At 41.8% G+C, this 24,725-nt stretch overlaps 1 pseudogene; it reads right to left on the bottom strand.

Moving 5' to 3' along the window:
• Positions 1–7,727: 7,727 nt before the first annotated feature.
• Positions 7,728–24,347, bottom strand: LOC139422578 (uncharacterized; annotated as a pseudogene).
• Between the last annotated feature and the right edge of the window lie 378 nt (positions 24,348–24,725).

Here is a 24,725-nt window from a genome sequence, read left to right as displayed (position 1 = left end):
ATGATTTTGGGACTTGAAAAACTTCATCAAAGTTGATTGCCTTTTCTTATTAATTTCTGAATTGGCTTTCCCTCAGTTTCAAATTCAGTAGGGAGATGGCTAGCCTAGGCTACGTGACGTGATTAAGTAGGGACCATCACTACCAAGTCCTGTTTCAAGATCAGTTACTTACCTTGCCGGCCCGCCCCATAACCTGTATCTACAAATAAGAGAGCAGGTCTGAAATCAGTGTGGAAGGATGATTGCACAGAAGAATCGCAGCACTTTACATTATGGTTTTTCTGGGATGCGGGAGAAATAACCAGGAGGCAACTTGATCTGAGAGGTGCCGGATTCTGTTACGGCAGGATCCATATACAATTAAGCACTGGACCCAGGGATGTGTGTGCTTTTGGGACATTTAACAGAATGTGACTGATAGAACGGGTGTTGTATGTGGAGGATGAGGGCTGCAGTACAGTAGGTATCTCTGATAGGGGGGAGTGAGTCCTAAGAGGGTTTGATAAATAAGCATCAACCAGTGTGTCTTGCGACAGGTATACAGAGATGACCAGTTTACAGAGGAGTATAGAGTGCAGTGATGTGTCTTATAAGGAGCATTGGTGGCAAATCTGATGGACGAATGGCAAAGCACATCTAGCCGCTCAAGAGCACCCTTACCTGCCGATCTATAAATTACGTCTCCGTAATCTAGTATGGGAAGGATGGTCATCTGAATCAGGGTTAGTTAGGCAGCTGGGGTGAAAGAGGAGCGATTACGATAGAGAAAACCAAGTCTAGATTTAACCTTAGCCTGCATCTTGAATATGTGCTGAGAGAAGGACAGTGTAACGTCTAGCCATACTCCCAAGTCATACTGAGTGTGGAGATATGAACTCAGCTGCTCCACACAAGACAACAAAACAAAAGGTCAGTAGCATAACATAAGTATATATGAACTCTGAGGGATCTGGATTTACATCATGATGTCATAGGGGAGGGGCTGTTGACTCTGAGGTCAGGGGTCAAACTGTGACTTATTGGTAGGGCCAGGAGTTTTTGTTGATAACGTGACATGCCTGGTGACACGGACAAAGTCTGTCCCCATGCCATAACCAGGGCCTAGAGTTTTTCCTGATCTGGTCCAGGTGTTTGGTAAAACTGTAGGGACTCTTGGAGGATGATTCTCTACATATTTGTAGATATCCTTCATGATTGGGGTTAATTAACTGTAAATGTCAGACTAGGGATCAATCTATCGATGTACAGTCCAAGTGTTCATCATGAATGAAGACCGCTATGAAGGCCTGTATCCGATTCCTATTTACTTTCTATCTCTCTCCTAAGGAAAATGTGTACCTTTTGTTGATGTTCAACAGTTATGTAGTTTTGGCTCTCAGGAGAATATTATGCTTCAGTAGATGTTTTTCTGCTGTACGGATGTTATACCTCCCTGTTGACTCTGCTGCCAGTTAGATTCTTTGAGGGGGGTTTTGTACAGATCATCCACTCACACCACTGTCTCTCTTGCACAGTAATACACAACAGAGTCCTCTGCTTTCAGACCAGAGAGCTTAAGATTCATGAAAATGTTGGAATTTTCCTAATTTCTACACGTCCTTCAACACATTTTGCAAATGTACTTGCCCCTGCATACCCCATCCATTCCAGTGATTTTCCTGATGGTTCTCTTATCCATAATAGTTACTACATGTAAATCCAGATTCCTTACAGGAGAGACAGAGTTTCTCCAGGCTGTTTCTGGACTGGACTGGAGGGAATAATTTAATAATAAATAACTGATCTGTATTAGGAGAGAGAAAGAGAAGAGATGGGCAAGCAGAAATTAGAAGGGAAAGCAAGAGGGGAGAGTTTACAATAAACAAAGTCAATGTTCAGTCATTCCGGTTGATAAGGAGTAAAACCAAGCAGAACTCACATGGCAGACAGAGAGAGAGCAGCAGAAGGTAGTTTTCCCATCATACTGAGGGTGGAGATAATAACTCAGCTGCTCCACACAAGGCAACAAGTCAGCAGCAGAACATAAGTATGAACTCTGAGTGACCTGGATTTACATCATGATGTCATGGGGGAGGGGCTGATGAATGAGGTTAGGGATCAAGCTATGACTCATTGGTAGGGGTTGGAGTTTTTCTTGATCACATGATATGTCACCTGACCAGGACAAATGATGTCCCCATGCCATAACCAGAGCCTGAAGTTTTTCCTGCTCAGATCACGTAAGTTTTAAACTGTATGGAATCTTGGAGGATGATTTTTGAAATATTTATACATATTGGGGTTCATTTACTGTAAATGTCAGATTAGGGATCAATCTATCAAGTATAGTCAGTCACCTTGTTTAACAGGAATGAACACAGCTATGTAGGCCTGTATTTGATTCCTCTACTTTATATCCCTCTCCTCAGGGAAATACACCACATCAGATATTTCAGCACCACCTGTTGCTGACAGTTAAGGCCCAAGGCAGGAGATGAGAAGCAGGTACAGGGAGTGAACCATTTAATATAGACGGACATGCAACAGAACAAGAACTGAGTCTGAGATAAACACGACAAGACAAACAATGCTACTACAGGCAACAACACAGAGGAGCAGACATATTTGCAGGGGAAATCAACAAAGTGAGGGAGTCCAGGTGAGTCCAATGTGCGTATGATGACGGGTAGCCTGGTGCCCTTGAGCGCCAGGGAGGGTGAGCGGGAGCAGGCGTGACACAGGTGTATAAAATTGGGCTCACAAACATGCAATCTCCATAGCCAAACAATGGCAGTAGAATGGCCTTAATGAAGAGCTCAGTGACTTTCAACGTGGCACTGTCATAGGATGCCTTCTTGCCAACAAGTCAAGTTCCTCAAATTTCTGCCCTGCTAGAGCTGCCCACGGTCAATTGTAAGTGCTGTTATTGTACTGTTAAGTGGAAACATCTAGGAGCAACAACGGCTCAGCCGTAAAGTGATAGGCCACACAAGCTCAGAGAATGGGACCACAGATTGCAGAAACGCTTAGCGCGTAAAAAACGTATTTCCTCGGTTACAACATTCACTATCTAGTTACAAACCTACTTCTGGAAGCAATATCAGCGCAAGAACTGCTCGTCTGGAGCTTAAGATCACCATGTGCAATGCCAAGCGCCAGCTGGAGTGGTTAAAAGCTCACCTCCATTGAACTCTGGAGTAGTGGAAACTTGTTCTCTGGATTGATGAATCACGCTTCACCATCTGGCTGTCCAACGGACAAATCTGGTCTTGGTGGAGGCCAGGAGAACACTACCTGCCCGAATGCATCGTGCCAACTGTAAAGTTGGGTAGAGGAGGAATAATGGTCTGGGGCTCTTTTTTATAGTCCGGGCTAAGCCCCTTAGTTCCAGTGAAGGGAAATCATAACTCTACAGCATACAATGACATTCTAGATGATTCTGTGCTTCTCTAACAGTATAACTTTAGACCGTCCCCTCGCCCATACCCGGGCGCGAACCAGGGACCCTCTGCACACATCAACAACAGTCACCCTCGAAGCAACATTACCCATCGCTTCACAAAAGCCGCGGCTCTGCTACTTCAAGGTCTCAGAGCAAGTGACGTCAACAATTGAAACGCTATTTAGCACAAACCACCGCTAACTAAGCTAGCCGTTTCACATCCGTTACACTCACCCCCCTTTTGACCTCCTCCTTTTCCGCAGCAACCAGTGATCCGGGTCAACAGCATCAATGTAACAGTATAACTTTAGACCGTCCCCTCGCCCATACCAGGGACCCTATGCACACATCAACAACAGTCACCCTCGAAGCATCGTTACCCATCGCTCCACAAAAGCCGCGGCTCTTGCAGAGCAAGGGGAACCACTACTTCAAGGTCTCAGAGCAAGTGACGTCACCGATTGAAACGCTATTTAGCGTAAACCACCGCTAACTAAGCTAGCCGTTTCACATCCGTTACATTTCCAACTTTGTGGCAACAGTTTGGGGAAGGCCCTTTCCTGTTTCAGCATGACAATGCCCCCATGCACAAAGTGAGGTCCATACAGAAAGCATACTCGCCCAACAACACTAATCAGGGCCCAACAACACTAATGCTCTTGTAGCTGAATGGAAGCATGTCCCCGCAGCAACGTTCCAACATTTAGTGGAAAGCCTTCCCAGAAGAATGGAGGCAGTTATAGCAGGAAAGGAGGGACTGACTCCACATTAATGCCCATGATTTCGGAATGAGATGTCCGATGAGCAGCTGTCCACATACATTTGTTCATGTAGTGTATGTGCCTTGTGTTGATGTACAAGTAGTTCTGTTGTTTTGTCTCTCAGGGGAATATTATGCTTTACTGCCCTTTGTTGACTCTGCTGCCAGTTAGATTCCCTGAGGGGTTTTTGTACAGATCCTCCACTCACTCACACCACTGTGTCTGACGTGCACAGTAATACACAGCAGAGTCCTCTGCTCTCACACCAGACAGCTTCAGGAATGACATGCTTTGGGCATTGTCCTTAGTTATTTCAAGGCGTCCACTAACGCTGTTGGCATACATTGCTTCACCAGTATCTGTTCTCACACGTCCTATCCACTCCAGTCCTTTTCCTTTTGGTTGTCGTACCCAGTGCACGGCATGGTTTCCAAAAGTATACCCAGATCCTTTACAGGAGAGATTGAGAGTTTCTCCAGGCTTTTTCATGACTGGACTAGAGGGAATGGACTCCATACTCTGACCATGTAGACCTGATGGAGAGAAAGAGAGAGGGGGGATGATGATGATGAAATGAAAGAATATACCAATACATTTCAAGGCATGGTCCAACAGTAAGCGTAACCACCATTGATAACGACTAAAACCAAGCAGAACTCACAGGGCAGACAAAAAGAGAGCAGTAGAAGGGAGAGTTTGTCAGTCATACTGAGGGTGGAGATATGAACTCAGCTGCACCACACAAGACAACAAGACAACAAGTCAGCAGCAGAATATAAGTATATATGAACACTGAGGGATCTGAATTTACATCATGATGTCATGGGGGAGGGGCTAAAAACTCTGCGTTCAGGGGTCAAACTGTGACTCGTTGGTAGGGCCAGGAGTTTTCGTTGATAACATGAAATGTCAAGTGACATTCATAACCATGGCCTAGAGTTTTTCCTGCTCATGTCACGGAGGTTGGTAAAACGGTAGGGAATCCTGAAGAATGATTTTCTAAATATTTATTGGGGTTCAATTTATCAAGGACAGTCACCTTGTTTTACAGGAATGAACACAGCTATGAAGGCCTGTATCTGATTCGTATTTACTTTCTATCTATCTCCTAAGGGAAATGTGTACCTTGTGTTGACGTACAAGTAGTTCTGTAGTTTTGACTCTTAAGAGAATGTTATAAAGTACTTCAGTAAATACTCTGTTACTCTGTTGTACTGATGCTCTACTGCCCTCTGTTGACTCTGTTGCCAGTTAGATTCTCTGAGGGGTTTTTACACAGATCCTCCACTCACTCACACCACTGTGTCTCTCTTGCACAGTAATACACAGCAGAGTCCTCTGTTCTCAGAACAGACAGCTTCAGATACACCATGCTGTTAGAATTCTCTCTGGTGACTTCTATCCGTCCAACACTTGTTGCATATGCAGTTCCACTAGCATCACTCCATGTAATGCCTATACATTCAAGTGCTCTTCCTACAGGTTGACGTATCCAGGCCAATTTTGTAGCTACTAAATGTAAAGCCAGATCCCTTACAGGAGAGGCTGAGAGTTTCTCCAGGCTTTTTCAGGACTGGACTGGAGGGAATGGACTCCAGACTCTGACCATACACCTCTAATAGAGAAAAGAGAAGGAAGACAATAGATCACTAATATGTTAACTCAATGGATATTATAATTATCTCTTTACGTAAAATACTTTGTTCCAATATATTGCTTGATTATTGTAGTACATACTACAGAGCAAGACGAGGAGGAGGTGTAGTTTGCCTCATCTTTTCTGAAAAGTTTTGAATCTGACCTATTGCCCTTTGACACAACCTTTCATCACTGTTATCTTCTTTCTCTGTCTGTTCAATAAATTCAGAAAATACCTTAAATGTTTTCTTTAAACAACACACAAAACTAAATAACTAAATAAAAATGAACTTTTCACATCCTGAAGTCCTGTACCCTAAAATGCAACCATCAACAAACGATTAAATGGCTAAACTTCACTCAATTACTTTTCAAACTATAATTTGTCATTTTCTCTCGCATCTGCAGTACATCACTGTTGTTGTTTTTTATATGTTACTGCACTTGTACAATGATACTGTACATAGGTACTTTTTAAGGTTAATCAAGATACTATATCTGGGAAATGTCTTTATCAGAGTGCAGGTGCATCCTGGGTAGAATTCATGCTTGGGTAGCTTTGAACTATTCATTCCAACACTCATTTTGATAGACTTGCCTTATAAAACACATTCTTAAACTCTCTTCCCTGTAAACAATTATAATGAAGACATAGTAAAGTATTTCGGTGGAGATGCCCAAATTTGTCATTTTAGTTAAGGACTCATAGTTCAGAGCAATTCTTGAAAAGTGTGTTATATTTATTACAAACACAAACCATGAATATGGTCTGTCAATAAAAGTATGTGTGAGTAGCAGTGAATGACTGAAAATATTGAATAATACAATTAATACAACTGTTGATAACAGTCTAACATAAAAACATTGATTCAATTGTCTGATTCTTTGATCCATCTCACCATTTATTCAAACCAAACCATGTGGTTGAAACATTGTATGGTTACCAGCCACCAGTTGGCTTATGCAACAGACAGTTTCTCAGCTGAAACAAGACAGTGAGAATTAGATCATGAAAGTGTATAGGGACAGTCCCTGCAGTCCCTGGGCTACTTAACTGCTTTAACTGTCTATCTGAATCATCAGAGATGTTAAACTGGGACCCTGAAACCCCCAGATGACAGACTGGAGGGGAGGGTTGTGTGAGAGAAACAGACACCACTGTGAAAAGGAGAGCAGGGCCTGTGAGGAACAGAGTGGATTATCAAACATAAACCTTTCGACTATGGAATGGATGCATTAATAGTTACTTCTCATACAGTTTGACCAACATTATGGAAAATAGGTTGATTTTGTGTGACTTAAAGCATAATAATTATGACAAAAGTAGCTGTAAATATGTTTATTATACGTATGCACGTATTATTAAATAGTCAGTTTATATTGATATATTCAGTAAATTTCACTATCCTACTTGGCTGCTTGTAGGTGGCGGATGGTCTCCTGAGGGATCTCCTCCCCTTAAAAATGACATTAAAGTCATCTGTTCAAAACGATCATTTCATTTATCCATTTTGATACTACACTTATAGGAGAAATGGTAGATACGTATGTAGCAACTCCTTAGAATGGTTAAACATTTTCTACGGGACACAAATGACATGGGTGCCTGCTTATTATTTGTAATCCTGACTATGACTCCACTCTCTGAGGGTGTCTCGGGGGAGTGGGATATGCAAGACAATACATTTACAATTCACACATGTGTATAATACACACTTGAACATGTGTGAAATAGGACAAATATAAGCACCCACCTAATCATTATTATTATTAATTGTATACATTATCTACACTATGTGTGTTTTGTATGGCTGAGCTTGTGCTATTAAACCATTCATCAGAAATAAATTAGATGGTCTGTGCTCCATGGGGAAGTGGTTTTTGTACAGCTCTCCCACCACTCTCTCTTACTGTGTGTACCGGGCACAGTAATACACCGCTGTGTCTTCACTCTTCAGACTGTTCATCTGTAGGTACAGCTTACTGCTGGAGTCATCTCTAGAGATGGTGAATCTACCCTGGACTGACTGGGAGTAATAGATGGGTGTACTAGCTGTGCTGATATAAGCAATCCACTCTAATCCTTTCCCAGGAGCCTGTCTGACCCAGTTCATCCCATAGCTACTGAATGTGAACCCAGAGGCTGTACAGGTCAGTTTGTGTGATTCTCCAGGCTTTTTAACCACTGGTCCAGACTCAGTCAGTGTCTGACCATAAACACCTGTGGAAATAGAAAGCAAAGATATTGTTGAAGTTGAAACTAAAATCTGATCAACTTGTTTATTTGATAAACAGCATAATTAAACATACTGTATCCTCACCTGTTAGATAGACTGTCAGTAAGAATACTCCTGTGGTAGGAAACATGGTGATCTGTTTAGTTCTCTAAAGATAGTTGAGACAGTCCTCAGCAGAATTCTCCTTCAACAGAGACATAAATAAAGATGGAGGACATGAGAGTTTTGCATGAGCTCCTCCTCACTGGGAGGATATATCACCTGGTAGGCCATATTGAGATGTTCTGCTATGATACAATCCTGCTGTTCTATTTATTGTATCTATTTTATCAGGTAAATTGATGGATAATACATTTTCCATTTACAACACAAACCTTGAGGAAAAGTTGTAAAGACAGTGTGACTATTACTTTACTAATTATTCCTCACAACAGTAGATAGAATATTGCTACAAGCTGTCATGTTATTATAGTATGATAATGGGCATCCCACTGGGCAAAAACAGGTTGAATATATGTTTTTTTCACGTCATTTAAACATCCAATCTATGTGATGATGTTGAATGAATGTGGGAAACTGATTTGAATTTGCAAAAAGTCATCAATGTAAAGGCATTTTGTATTTTTTTCCACTCAACTTTTAACCTAAATCCAAAGACATGGTGACAGTTGTTGATGTCATGAAGAATTGACAACTCATCCAAATGGAAATCAAAACTAGACATTGAACTGACATCTGTGCCCAGTGGTATAGTTCTGAAAAAACACTTAATCAATCCCACGATATATATTTGTGAATAACATTTTAATACATTTTAGTGGTGACGGTACTCCATAATACCTACCCAAGCGAGAACTTTTTAAATATTTTAATATATTACAAGTATACTTAAATATACTATATATTATAATAATATACTTCAAAGTCTTGAAGGAGTCCCCACGTATGCTGAGCACTTTTTTGGCTACTACTTGATTCTGTATGTTATTTCATAGTTTTGATGTCTTCACTATTATTCTACAATGTGGAAAATAGTACAAATAAAGAAAAACTTCATGCGTAGGAGTGTCCAAACTTTTGACTGGTACTGTATATCTTAATTGTGCTATAAAAATACAATCATTACACTTTAACACACTTATTACAAGTGTACTTTAAATTCATAGTTCTTTCATTCACTATCACAACACTCAAACAAACTCACTGTAATTTAGTATATTCATTCAAGTACACTTGGAGTTGCTTTTTTGTTGAAGCATTGTTTTAGTTTTTTTCATGAAACTCTGTTTGTTAGTGATCAAGTACACAGTAAGAATAGTTTCAGTGCCAATAACATGTATGGAAGTACTTCCGGAATTCCTTTTCAGAAGAGTGCAGAGTAAGTTGACAATGATACAGGAACATGCACAGCCATGGAAGATGGAGAGTGTACTTTTTCATATGTCAAGAATATATACAGTGAGGAGAACAAGTATTTGATACACTGCCGATTTTGCAGGTTTTCCTACTTACAAAGCATGTAAAGGTCTGTAATTTTTATCATAGGTACACTTCAACTGTGAGAGACGGAATCTAAAACAAAAATCCAGAACATCACATTGTATGATTTTTAAGTAATTAATTAGCATTTTATTGCATGACATAAGTATTTGATACATCAGAAAAGCAGAACTTAATATTTGGTACAGAAACCTTTGTTTGCAATTACAGAGATCATATGTTTCCTGTAGTTTTTGACCAGGTTTGCACACACTACAGCAGGGATTTTGGCCCACTCCTCCATACAGACCTTCTCCAGATCCTTCAGGTTTCGGGGCTGTCGCTGGGCAATACGGACTTTCAGCTCCCTCCAAAGATGTTCCATTGGGTTCAGGTCTGGAGACTGGCTAGGCCACTCCAGGACCTTGAGATGCTTCTTACGGAGCCACTCCTTAGTTGACTTTGTGTGTTTCGGCTCATTGTCATGCTGGAAGACCGAGCCACAACCCATCTTCAATGCTCTTACTGAGGGAAGGAGGTTGTTGGCCAAGATCTCGCGATACATGGCCCCATCCATCCTCCCCTCAATACGGTGCAGTCGTCCTGTCCCGTTTGCAGAAAAGCATCCCCAAAGAATGATGTTTCCACCTCCATGCTTCATGGTTGGGATGGTGTTCTTGGGGTTGTACTCATCCTTCTTCTTCCTCCAAACATGCCGAGTGGAGTATAGACCAAAAAGCTCTATTTTTGTCTCATCAGACCACATGACCTTCTCCCATTCCTCCTCTGGATCATCCAGATGGTCATTGGCAAACTTCAGACGGGCCTGGACATGCGCTGGCTTGAGCAGGGGGACCTTGCGTGCGATGTAGGATTTAATCCATGATGGCGTTGTGTGTTACTAATGGTTTTCTTTGAGACTGTGGTCCCAGCTCTCTTCAGGTCATTGACCAGGTCCTGCCGTGTAGTTCTGGGCTGATCTCTCACCTTCCTCATGATCATTGATGCCCCACGAGGTGAACTATTACAGTGAAATAATGCCATGCTATTGTTTGAGGAGAGTGCACAATTTTGAACATGAAAAGTTATTAATAAAAACATTAGGCACATTTGGGCAGTCTTGATACAAATATTTGACAGAAATTCAATGGTTCATTGGATCAGACTAAACCTTTGCACATACACTGATACCATCTAGTGGCCAAAATCTAAATTGCACCTACACTGGAATAATACATTATGGCCTTTCTCTTGCATTTCAAAGATGATGGTACAAAAAAATACAAAGGAATGGTTGGTTTTTTCTTTGTATTGTCTTTTACCAGTGCTATTGTGTTACATTCTACTACATTCCTTTCACATTTCCATAAACTTCAAAGTGTTTTCTTTCAAATGGTACCAAGAATATGCATATCCTTGCTTCAGGGCATGAGCTACAGACAGTTCGATTTGGGTATGTCATTTTAGGTAACAATTGAAAAAAAAGGTGCGATCCTTAAGAGGGTTGGCGCACCGATCCCTTTAGCGGGATCATTTTTGTCAACATCCGCTGAATTGCAGAGCGCCAAATTCAAATTAAATTAGTACAAATATTTAATTTTCATGAAATCACAAGTGCAATATACCAAAACACAGCTTAGCTTGTTGTTAATCCACCTGGCATGTCAGATTTTAAAAAAGCTTTACAGCGAAAGCAAACCAAGCGTTTCTGTGAGGACATCTCTCTCAGCCGACAAAACATTACAAACAGCTAGCAGCAAAGTAGGTTGGTCACGAAAGTCAGAAAAGCAATAAAATTAATCGCTTACCTTTGATGATCTTCGGATGTTTGCACTCACGAGACTCCCAGTTACACAATAAATGTTTGTTTTGTTCGATAAAGATTATTATTATATCCAAAAACCTCCATTTGGTTGTCGCGTTTTGTTTCAGTAATCCACAGACTCGTGCAGGTCACGACGGGCAGACAAAAAATTCCAAATAGTGTCCGTAAAGTTCATATAAACATAAACATTTTTTATAATCAATCCTCAGGTTGTTTTTACAATAAATAATCAATAATATTTCAACCGGACAGTAGCCTTTTCAATAGGAGAGAGAGAGAAAAGTGGCTGGCGCATGCACAAGTCTGGGGACACCCAGCTATCCACTGACGTGATCCTTCTCCCTAATTTTTCAGAATAAAAGCCTGAAAATATGTCTAAAGACTGTTCACACCTTGTGGAAGCCATAGGGAACGGAATCTGGTTGATATCCCTTTAAATGGAGGGTAGGCATGCAATGGAACAGAGAGGTTTCAAAATAACAGCACTTCCTGGTTGGAATTTCCTCAGATTTTCGCCTGCAATATCAGTTCTGTTATACTCACAGACAATATTTTGACAGTTTTGGAAACTTTAGAGTGTTTTCTATCCTAATCTGCTAATCTAATTATATGCATATTCTAACTTCTGGGCCTGAGAAATAGGCAGTTTCGTTTGGGCACGTTTTTCATCCAAACATCAAAATACTGCCCCTTAGTCTCAAGAAGTTTTAATTGATCAGCAACTGTCACAAAACCAATACATGGCTAAACGACACTCAATTACTTTTCAAATCATAATTTGACATGTTCTCCCACATCTGCAATACATCACTGTTGTGTGTTTTTAAATGTGTTACTGCACTTTCACAATGATACATCGGCCCTTTTTAGGGATAGTCAAGATGCTATATCAGTGAAATGTCTTCATCAGAGTGAAGGTGCATCCTGGGTAGAAGTCAAGCTTGGGTAGCTTTGAATTACTCCACCCAACACTCATTTTGATAGACACACCTGATAAAAACACATTTTTAACACTCTCCCCTTTAAATAATTACAATCAAGACATAGTAATGTATTTAGGTGGAGGTGCCCAGGACAGATATGAGAAACCACATGTTGTTGTTTTGTCACACTGCTTTGCTTTATCTTGGCCAGGTCGCTGTTGCAAAAGAGAAATTGATCTCAACTCGCCTACCTGGTTAAATAAATGTGAAATAAAAATAACTAAATAAATGGACATTTGTTACTTTAGTTAAGGACTCATTGTTCACTGCAATTCTTGAAAAGTGTGTTATATGTATTACAAACACAAACCATGAATATGGTCTGTCAATAACATTGTGTGTGATGAGTAGCAGTGAATGACTGAAAATATTAAATAATATAATGAATACAACTGTTGACAACGGCTTATAATATAAATTAAGTAGTGATTCAATTGTCTCATTATTTGAACCATCTCCGTATTTATTCAAACCAAATGCAAATTGTGTTCACATGGTTGAAACATTGTATGGTTACCAGCCACCAGGTGATTTATGTAAAAGGCCATTTCTCCTCAGTTGAAACATGGTAGTGAGAATTAGATCATGAAAGTGTATAGGGTCAGTCCCTGCAGTCCCTGGACTACTTAACTGCTTTAACTGTCTATCTGAATCATCAGAGATGCTAAACTGGGACCCTGAAACACCCAGGTGACAGACTGGAGTTCACCAAGCGTGGTGCCACACAGCTGTGAGGGTCACAGAGGGGAAGAGAGAAGGATGGGGTGTGTGAGAGAAACAGACACCACTGAGAAAAGGAGAGCAGGGCCTGTGTGGAACAGAGTGGATTATCAAACATAAACCCTTAGACTATGGAATGGATGCATTAATAGTTACTTTTCATACAGTTTGATGAACATGATGGAAAATATGCTGTTTCTGTGTGACTTAAAGCATACAAATTATGACAAAAGTAACTACGAATATGTTTATTCCATACTCTAAGTATGTATGATTAAATAGTCAGTTTATATTGATAAATTCATTGAATTTGGTCAGAATCTGTGACTGATACATTTTACCTCTTAGAAATGACATTACAGTTTCATTATCTCAGGCCCAGAAAGTCAGATTCTTACAAGGTAAAGTTCTCCTGGTTCAGTTTTCTCAGAGGCTCTACATATCAGAGAATGGTCCTTGCTGGTGCTACAGACCACAGCTGTAGCTGAAAACATCTACATTTTCATCCTTTCGATATATTTGCATGTCTTAAAGCATAATAACTGTTTGAAAAGTAACTATTAGTACATCCATTCCATAGTCTGTGTTGGTTTGAGAATGATTTTAATCATTTGTAGCTCCCAATGTTGGACGTGCAGGAGTCTGATGTTTCTATGGTGTTTCTAGTTCCCAATGTTGGTGTACGTGCAGGAGTCTGATGTTTCTATGGTGTTTCTAGTTCCCAATGTTGGTGTACGTGCAGGAGTCTGATGTTTCTATGGTGTTTCTAGCTCCCAATGTTGGTGGACGTGCAGGAGTCTGATGTTTCTATGGTGTTTCTAGTTCCCAATGTTGGTGGACGTGCAGGAGTCTGATGTTTCTATGGTGTTTCTAGTTCCCAATGTTGGTGGACGTGCAGGAGAGTGGTGGACGTTCAGGAGAGTCTGATGTTTCTATGGTGTTTCTAGTTCCCAATGTTGGTGGACGTGCAGTCTGATGTTTCTATGGTGTTTCTATGGTGTTTCTAGCTCCCACAGTGTTGGTGGACGTGCAGGAGTCTGATGTTCTAATCCAGGAGGAGATTTTTTGTCCCATCCTGCCCATCCTAACCATAGAGTCTCTGGAGGAGGGCAAAGACTATCAATCGCCAAGAAAAAACCCACTAAAACAGGTTGAAATTTCAGGAAACCTTTTCAAACAGCTCTTACACTAAAAGTGCATTATCATCATGTTAACAATCTCACAGTATAACTCCAACCTCAGTGTGGAAATATACACTGCTCAAAAAAATAAAGGGAACACTAAGATAACACATCCTAGATCTGAATGAATGAAATATTCTTATTAAATACTTTTTTCTTTACATAGTTGAATGTGCTGACAACAAAATCACACAAAAAGTATCAATGGAAATCAAATGTATCAACCCATGGAGGTCTGGATTTGGAGTCACACTCAAAATTAAAGTGAAAAACCACACTACAGGCTGATCCAACTTTGATGTAATGTCCTTAAAACAAGTCAAAATGAGGCTCGGTAGTGTGTGTGGCCTCCACGTGCCTGTATGACCTCCCTACAACACCTGGGCATGCTCCTGATGAGGTGGCGGATGGTCTCCTGAGGGATCTCCTCCCAGACCTGGACTAAAGCATCCGCCAACTCCTGGACAGTCGGTGGTGCAACGTGGCATTGGTGGATGGAGCGAGACATGATGTCACAGATGTACTCAATTGGATTCAGGTCTAGGGAACGGGCTGTCCAGTCCATAGCATCAATGCCTTCCTCTTGCAGGAACTGCTGACACACTCCAGCCACATGAGGTCTATCATTGTCATGGAGTCTGTTTCTGACCGTTTGAGCAGACACATGCACATTTGTGGCCTGCTGGAGGTCATTTTGCAGGGCTCTGGCAGTGCTCCTCCTGCTCCTCCTTGCACAAAGGCGGAGGTAGCGGTCCTGCTGCTGGGTTGTTGCCCTCCTACGGCCTCCTCCACGTCTCCTGATGTACTGGCTTGTCTCCTGGTAGCGCCTCCATGCTCTGGACACTACGCTGACAGACACAGCCAAACCTTCTTCCCACAGCTCGCATTGATGTGCCATCCTGGATGAGCTGCACTACCTGAGCCACTTGTGTGGGTTGTAGACTCCGTCTCATGCTACCACTAGAGTGAAAGCACCGCCAGCATTCAAAAGTGACCAAAACATCAGCCAGGAAGCATAGGAACTGAGAAGTGGTCTGTGGTCACCACCTGCAGAACCACTCCTTTTATTGGGGTGTCTTGCTAATTGCCTATAATTTCCACCTGTTGTCTATTCCATTTTCACAACAGCATGTGACATTTATTGTCAACCAGTGTTGCTTCCTAAGTGGACAGTTTGATTTCACAGAAGTGTGATTGACTTGGAGTTACATTGTGTTGTTTAAGTGTTCACTTTATTTTTTTGAGCAGTGTATATAAAACACAGAAAAAATCATGCTTTTGACTGCACTGGGCCTTTAAATACTTTTTAAATACTTATGCTTATTAGCCTCTATTATTGACAGTTCTTCATTAACAAATAATTGCTTCTAAATAACAACCAGGGGAATTCACATCACTTGATATCTGTATTTAGCAGTAACATACAAAGTAATAACGTTTTTTTACAGTTTTCTTACCTGGTCATTGCAGTCTTATTTACCTGTAGTTTCCTATTGACGTTACCCTGTTATTTCAGCACTGTAAACTGAAGTGCTACCAGCCTTTAATCCAGGGAATCACCACACATCAACAAGGCATGTTGAGACGGGGGTGCAGCCTAATATCCTAGATTGGATTCCTCTCCTTGTCTCCTTCCCTTAACCTGTACAAATCCGAGCACATGGGATATGTGGAAACAATATGGTGGAAACTTATTTCTGAAGGTTAATCTCTGTGCATTTCACATCTGTGGAGAGGAAGGAAGGAGAAAAGGAGTGGAAGCCACTTCAGTCTATTGGGACACATCCTGGCAGGGATTACATCTCCCTCTACTGATCCATACAGAGATAAAGATCCAGTACACAAACCACTAACCAGCGCACTGAAATAAACAATACACTGTGGAGACACGCAGAACAGTGCAGCATCTGGGTAGAGGATAGTTATGATGATGATGATGGTGGTGGAGCTGACAACAGTGTTGATGTTGATTTAGTTATGTTGGTGATCACGGTGGTAACCAATGACATGCTGATAAGAGGGTGACTATCCGGCTAAACGGCTGTCATTTGTCTGTGCCCTACTGAGTGAGGATGTTCACTGGTTATTTCTCCATGGTTGGTGATTGAGACTGGGGAGAGGGTCAGATGGAGAAAGAGGTGGTCAGACAGGGAGATGCTGCTGGATGCGCAGCCTGCTGGGCATTGTGCCCTCCTCTCCCCTGTCGTCAGCCCCTTGGCACGTCAGTTGGCAAAACGCTATGACCCTGTCCCGGCAACAGTGTCACAGCGTTGGTCCTCAGCCACGGCTCTGAGCCAATCAGAGCAATTACGATGCCAGATTACACAAGAGCCAGCCAATTGGGAAGCTGGTTGAACCCAGTCTCTTCCCTCTCACATGTGAATTCCTTCGAACCCTCCAGATATACATATACACACACACTCAGATGTCACAGCAGCACACACACACACACACTCTCACAGATATTCACGCTCACACGCTTTCATTTTTCCTTGCAGACATATGCACAGATTGTGAGAATAATGCAACTGTATCTTCCTCTGTATTCATGGGGACCTTCCCTAAATGCAGCCAGCTAATATGTTCAGTTGTTTTCTGAACTGTGAGCATCTGCATACAGACCAGTGACAACGGCCACACATGATTGGCCTTTCACATGGGAAAAGCACCATCCCACAGTCAGATGCACCACAGTCTTGTGGCGTCCTCTAGTGGACAACAATGGTGTTACAGTGATGAAATGAGGTGCATGACAGCAAAGGGTTTGCTGAGGGTAGAAAATCCTAATAAATTGTATTTAATTGACACAAGCTGTCTCCAATCAATCAATAAATGAATGTCTGGTTGTGTGTGTGGTTTGGTGGCAGTATCGCCTAAGCCAGTGGAGGCTGATCTACAAATAGTATTCCCAAATAGTAGGCTTTGTGTGATTAAGATTCGAAGAGCTACGCCTCCCCTGGCTTTGACAATCCCTCCATCAAACAAACACAACAAAACTTGTGTCAATTTAATTACATTTCCTATGATTTTCTAGCAGCAGCAAACATAGCTTATCATGCTGGAAATATTCTTGTATTTATTTTAACTTTATTTAACTAGGCAAGTCACAAATTCTTATTTTCAATGACGGCCTAGGAACAGTGGGTACTGCCTGTTCAGGAGCAGAACGACAGATTTGTACCTTGTCAGCTCAAGGATTCGAACTTGCAACCTTTCGGTTACTAGTCCAAGGCTCTAACCACTAGGTTACCCTGCCGCCCCATATCAGTAGAAAGTGCCAGAAAAACAAAAAACAAAAAGCATGGTCCTACTTATATGCTCTTTAATGTTGTTCTCTATATGTATTTATGTCAAATCACATATGCAACCATATTTATATTCTTACTAAAGAAAATCTTTGGAGGGAGTTGAAAGTCCGTGTTGCCCAGCAACAGCCCCTAAACATCACTGCTCTAGAGGAGATCTGCATGGAGGAATGGGCCAAAATACCAGCAACAGTGTGTGAAAACCTTGTGAAGACTTACAGAAAACGTTTGACCTCTGTCATTGCCAACAAAGGGTATATAACAAAGTATTGAGATAAACTTTTGTTATTGACCAAATACTTATTTTCCACCATAATTTGCAAGTAAATTCATTCAAAATCCTACAATGTGATTTTCTGGATTTTTTTTCTCATTTTGTCTGTCATAGTTGAAGTGTACCTATGATGAAAATTACAGGCCTCTCTCATCTTTTTAGGTGGGAGAACTTGCACAATTGGTGGCTGACTAAATACTTTTTTGCCCCACTGTAGCCTTTGGGGAGACCAATATGAATAATATTGAACATGAAGATAATCTGAATACCTTCTGTGTGGGAGGACATTTGATGTCTGAAACTCAACAGGTGCTTCAATAGGGAATTAAAGCAGTAAAGACACACTGGGATAAAAGAATGCATTCTTCTTCTTCAGAAAAAAGGCAAACCGCACAAATATATATTTGCACTTCAAAGCCAGGCAGTGAAAACCTGTGAGGTGGTTATATCCTCCCTCTCACCTTGACCAGAGTGACTGTGAAGCTGTAGAGGAGGGAGAGGAGGAAGAGGACCAGAAAGATGCAGGCCATGTTCCAGTTCTCCTCTGCAGTGTCCGCCAGGATTGGATCAGACCTGTTCTCGTCAAAGAACACACCCTCCAGCTCAAGGAGCTCTACTCAAAATGAAAAAGAGTAGATTTTCAGTGAGAAAGAGTTGCAGAAACAGGCTAGCCTGGAATCCATACTGAAATGCTCTGTTACAATGGTGAAACAGAGCATATGAGGCTAGAAACAGGCTAGCACCAGGAAAATGTTCTTGTATCAGAATTGAGTGAACAGACAGACAGACACCTGGTTTGGATATGTTCAGGGCCAGAGTCTGGGTGGTGTGGGTCACCCTGCAGGTGTAAACAGCCCCCGGTGCCTAGTCCTGGGGTGCCAAGCTCAGGTAGCTCCTGATGCCAAATTTTCCCCTGGTGCCTTGTAGGGGGTGCTAGTGTTGTTGTTCCACAGCTCTGTCACGTTGTCCAGCAGCCAGGAGATGTTGATATCCGAAGGGCTGAAGCCAAGCACCAGGCAGACGAGCTCACTGGGACCCTGGAACAAGGTGGCTGTTGGTGCGGAGGGGGTCACTGAGCCTGGAGTGAGAGCGAAAGTGAGAGTCAGGGAAGATAGACTGGAGTGGATGAGACTGGGCAGAGAGGGGGCTGCATGACAGAGTGTAGCACGTGCAATAACATCAACAAAACTGTGTACGTGAACAATAAACTTTTATTTGATTCTATATGTATGAGTGATGATGACTGAATAAAGGATGTACATACTTTGAGGCCTGGTGTTGAAACTCCATGTACCCTAAAATGCTATACATTCTTGGGGCATTGTTTGCATTTTACTGAATTGTTTAATTCATAGAGTCTCGCTGCAGTCTGCAGCCATAAACTATGATGCAGTAGCTACAGTATATCTACTTTTTCAAAACCCTTGTCGACTGCAAATCCAGAATCCGCTCCTTGACAGCTAGCAACACAGATTATTATTGGTGGTGGTGTTGTTGTATCATTGACACTAGGGTTTGCATTTGCAACGGCTCTGTCCTGTCTAGACGGTACATTCAGACTCACGCGGCACTTGACCGCAAGTGACTTTGGCACCAAAACTTCAGAACCTTGGAGTTGAGAACTTACTAACAAGAAAGGATATAATCAGTACGTCCTTTTAACTACTCAAATCAAATAGCTACATTTTTACATGTTTTCACTTGAGTTATGATGAATTGGCTAAATGTGGAAATATGTACTTGTATTGTTTTGCTTCTCAGAAAAATGAGCAAATGAATGCACAAGCTAGCATAACAATATAGGTTAGCTAGCTGGGTTAGCCAACTAGATAAACATAACCAGCGAGCCAATTTAGTTAGCAAATCTAACAGAACTGATAATTTGACTAATTTAGCAATATATTGAGTAAATGTTATTCTGAGGTGTTTATAAAAATTGTACTAATGGAAATGGTCTGAGGTCAATTCTAAGTTCAACTCAAGAGTGGTCTGCTGACCTAGCCTACATTTCTGTCTTGATGACATTTTTTTTACACAATGAGGGGTTTGGAGGATAGAATAGCCTATTCGTATACCTACTGTAGGGCATGAAAGAGAGAGTTGGGATGCACAAAATGGGCATTGTGCACTACAAATTATTTTTATTGGGAGACACACTAACCACATATCTCTGGTATTGTTCTCATCTAAACTCTTCAAGTCATTAGACAACATTATCAACCAACAGTTTTACTATTCATCAGTACATGTTATTACAATCTAATCCATGGCACTGTTCAAATCAAAACAGTCCACTCACCAAATACATTCTCTATTGTGCTGGTGATAGGTCTCTTGGACGACTCATGTCTGACAGCACAGGAGTAATTGGAGTTCTGATTCCACTCGGACCTGGGCACGATGAGTCTACTGTTCATGGAGTAGGTGCTGCTCCCTGCATAAAGAACTGAAGGGCTACTGGAGTAGCGAGATAAAGGTAGTCGACTGCCAGCCTTCTCCCAATTCACTATTACATCAGAGGGGAAGAACCCAGACACTAAGCAAAGCAGTGTGCCATTATTTGACCCCCATAGATCAGAATCTGATGGTCTCACTATCTTTATAGAGGGTGGCTTGAGATCTGGAGGGACAAAACAAATGAACAGGAAACTGATTAGTTATTGGATTTTGGGCCTATTCAGTCAAATGTAACAGAAACGTTTAGTTTATTAATATGTCAGATAGGCACAAAGATGTATGTATGTATCAAAAACCTGCATTCTGGGTTATGTGTACCAAATGAGTGTTGAATTTGCCTACCTCTGCATTTGGTGATATGCTCCTCCTGGGCTTGGCTGGAGCAGCGCTGCTTCACCTCACAAGACACACGTTTGTGTGCATGCCAGTCCCTCGCAGACACGTTAAACATGATCTGCTCAGTCTGTGTCCCATTTGAATGATCCTTGGGGGTCGGTGTGACTCCACCTTGAGAAGCCACAACCCCATCAACCCCTGACAGAAAAGTCCCCAAGGCTGAGACCCACCAGCAGACAGGTGACAGGCACCGTTCCATCTGTCCTCAGCTCTTGAAGAGTGGGTCCCTGTAGGTAAACCCCCACTTTCTGAGATGATATTGGAGTCACTGAGAGGAAGGGGAATTGAGTGTCTTAAGACACTTTCAGACAAAGAATGCTTACATTACTAAAGGATGGTTAGGCCTATAATCACTGCTCCAGGACAGTATATGTCATAATAGCAAAAACTACCTGCACATATATTGATGCTCTTCCTGACTTTCTGAAGATACTTGTCGATGACCTCACAGGTGAAGACCCTCTCCTGGTTCCACTCCTGCTGTGTTACTGTGATATGACTGGTTACTGCCACACGTCCGTCTTCCCCCATCTTTATGTCATTGGCTGCTGCATCCCTCTGTTTAGACCCAGAGAGCCACTTGATCTGAGGGTTGAAGCCCCACCCAGAACACATGAGTTTCTGGGTTCCTGAGCCAGACATCTCCTCACTGGGGACTGGAAGGAGCTCCATAGACAGTTCACCTGTAAACAACACAAACAGTTTTTAATTTTAAACCAACAATGGAAACATAATTTCATGTTGGTAAGCCATACATAAAATTACATAAATAATAAAGATGATATCATAAGGTAACAATGATAGGTTAAGTTGACCCACCAAAAAACGTTCCTATTGAGTTAGACACCCAGCTGTTGGAGAAACCTTGGTTAACTTTACAGGTGAAAGTGTTGTCTGTCTTCCAGTGTGATTTAGAACCGTCTGGTGAGCGAATGGGGGCCTTTGGAGGCAGGCAGATCCACATACTGTTTCTCAGGGAAATCAACCCCATTGGCCTGAAAGGTGACGTAGAGGTCACTGGAGGAGAGTTGTGTGATGACACACTCCAGCACAGCACTGTCTCCCTTCAATAACTCTGGGAGAGACCTCCTGATCAGCACTGTGGGAGTGATGCTCCACTGCAGGTCCTGGAGAACACATACACACAGAGGAGAGGAATCATCAGGTGAAAGGAACATTGATCTGGCTTCAATGTCAATAAGGTCTAATTTTAATGTGCTATGAATGTAAGAAGACTGAATGTTTTTCTGTACTTCTCTCCGTATATATTTTCACAAAGTTCCATTCTAACCTTCAACATTGCTGGTCTTCTGTGTGGGGTTGAAGCATCGATGTTCAGCTCTGCATGTTATTGTGTTCAGGGTTTTCCATTGGCTTGAGGGAAGAGTCAGGTTACTGCTGATGCTCTGAGTTGTGCTGCTGGCCTGGTTCACTGGGGTTCGGCTGGTTGGGTCTTTTCCATCCAGAAGCCAGGACATGTTGGCGTCATACGTAGAGTGGACCACACATGTAGCTGTTACCTCAGTCTGTGTCATCACTGTCCTGAATCTGGGGGTCTCCAGGTGGAGGTATGGAGTAGACGAGGGAAAAGCTGAGAGCAAAACAGATGCAGGTGAAGATAAAATCTATCAATATGTTTTATACTCACAAGTAATTTGTTTCTGATTCATCATATAGTTTTTTAAGCTGAATTGAAACAGGTAGTGGGTGTCTATCAGTTCACAACCTACCTGTACATAAACTGGTGCTCTTCCTTGTAGTTTTCTGAAGATCCGTGTCGATGACCTCACAGGTGAAGACCATACCCTGGTTCCAATCCTGCTGTGTTACTGTGATATAACTGGTTAGTGCCACATGTCCATCTTCCCCCATCCTTCTCTCATAGGCTGCTGCAGAACTCTGTTCAGACCCAGAGAGCCACTTGATCTGAGGGTTGAAGCTCCACCCAGAACACATGAGTTTCTGGGTCCCTGAGCCTGACGGCTCCTCACTGGGGACTAGAAGGAGCTCCAAGGATGGTTCACCTGGAAACAACACAAACACTTTCCCATTTTAGACATGAAGTGGTAAATTAAGATTATGCAACCAACAATAGAAACCTAATTTCATGTTGTTAGGCCAAATGACAATAAAAATAGAGATGTATTTATTTTTTTGTCCGAGAGTTGGTGAATAAGGCGCTGGAGAATGCGGTAACTCAACAGATGGTGAGGTTTGGACCATTCCCAGATTCCAACCAATGGGATGAACGCTACATGCCTCCGGGCCTTGTGGACGATGCTGATTCATTCGATCCTGATGACCTACAATTAGATAAAACTTTTCTTAGTTCTGAAGTGTGAAGGTTGTAGTGAAAATCATAAAAAGTGAAGAGCTATAACTAGAAGTAGGGATAGAACTAACCCCTTAAGTTGAGGAATTAGTGGTGTAAAAACATTTATCTTGTGTGTGTAATATTTTGTCAATGGGTGGATTGATAGAATAATTTGTGTTTAAAGTAATGACTAAGATATTTCACCCTGAAACTGTATCACTTTGTGTGAAATCCATTAGACACATAAGACTATAAGTTGATCATGTGTGCAGCTTAGGCAGGATAGAATTAGGACATTGTGTTTCTTTTTAGCTATGTAAGCAGGGTGTAGTTGTGACAACAAAGGATAAGATGAGCTATCGACAGACAACTTGTGCAACTGTGAAACCAATAAGAGAAGATTCTGTCCTCACCCAGGGTAGTGGAAAAGTTCAGCCTGTCCGAAAATGGAGTAGCCCATGATAAATAAACTTGCTAAATAAACTTGTGGGTGGGTGGGGGTGTGCGTGTGTGCGTGTGTGCGTGTGTGTGTGTGTAAAAAGACTAGCTCTGCACTAGAAGGGCAGAGCTCTCTGAATAAAGAACTGATCATTTGTATGCTGGGTCTGTTTATTACAACTTAGAGTCTTACAAACTCTAGGATACAGATGGAGTTATAAAATAGTTCAGTTAGAACATTGAGATAGAAAATCACGCCCTGGCCATAGTGAGGTTTTTATTCTCTAGTTTGGTTAGGCCAGGGTGTGACTAGGGTGGGCATTCTATGTTCATTCTCTAGGGTTGTATTTCTTTGTTTGGTCCGGTATGGTTCTCAATCAGGGACAGCTGTCTGTCGTTGTCTCTGATTGAGAACCATACTTAGGTAGCTTTTCCCCACAGGGGTTTTGTGAGTAGTTAATTTCTGTTTTGTACCTGACGGAGCTGTTTCGGTTGTTCTTTTGTTACTTGTTGTATTTAGTGGTCAGTTTAATAAGTAACATGAACACGTACCACGCTGCGCTTTGGTCCTCACCTTCTTCCACCAACAGCCGTTACACAGGGGATGTTCTAAGATTTTTGAAACAAAAGTGTAGACTGAAAATGACAGTTGTGAATTAGGGAGATAGTCTCTGGGGTTCAGTTATTATAGCAGACTATTGTAATGGGAGGAGACATTGGCTCTTGGTACACAGAATATATTTACATCTCCATGGGGTTAACTCTCTCAGGTCTATGCAAAGTTACGTTCCTTTTGTCTATATGAAGTAGAGTGTCTGTCTCTCTTTCAGTAAGAGTTAAGAATCCAGCATCGAACCAACCCAGCTTGAACACAAACCATGTTCCCTGCATCTCTGCTGCTGCTGCTGGCAGCTGCATCACGTGAGTCTCCTTAGATTTGTTTTTGAAACTGAACATTTTATTTGCAGTTCTATATCAATATATTCAACTGTTAAATTACTTTTCTGACTACTCTGTAAATCCATAGATTGTTTTCATTCTAATTCTTCCATTGACAGGTGTGCACTGTGGTCTTGAGCTCACCCAACCAAGCTCATTGGATGTAAAGCCTGGAGAGTCTTTGAGCATCACCTGTAAGGTCTCTGGTTATTCTCTGACTGATAGCAGCAACGTCTATGGAATAGGCTGGATCCGTCAGCCTGTAGGAAAAGCACTTGAATGGATTTGGACCATCTATTATGATGGAAGCTCATACTCTCAAAGTTCCCTAAAAGACAGGTTCAGTGTCACAAGAGA

This window comes from Oncorhynchus clarkii, chromosome 12 (assembly GCF_045791955.1).
Source record: "Oncorhynchus clarkii lewisi isolate Uvic-CL-2024 chromosome 12, UVic_Ocla_1.0, whole genome shotgun sequence".
In the NCBI taxonomy this organism is placed as follows: Eukaryota; Metazoa; Chordata; class Actinopteri; order Salmoniformes; family Salmonidae; genus Oncorhynchus; species Oncorhynchus clarkii.
The sequence above is the reverse complement of the archived record's forward strand: the minus strand, read 5'-3'. Positions and strand labels throughout refer to the sequence as shown.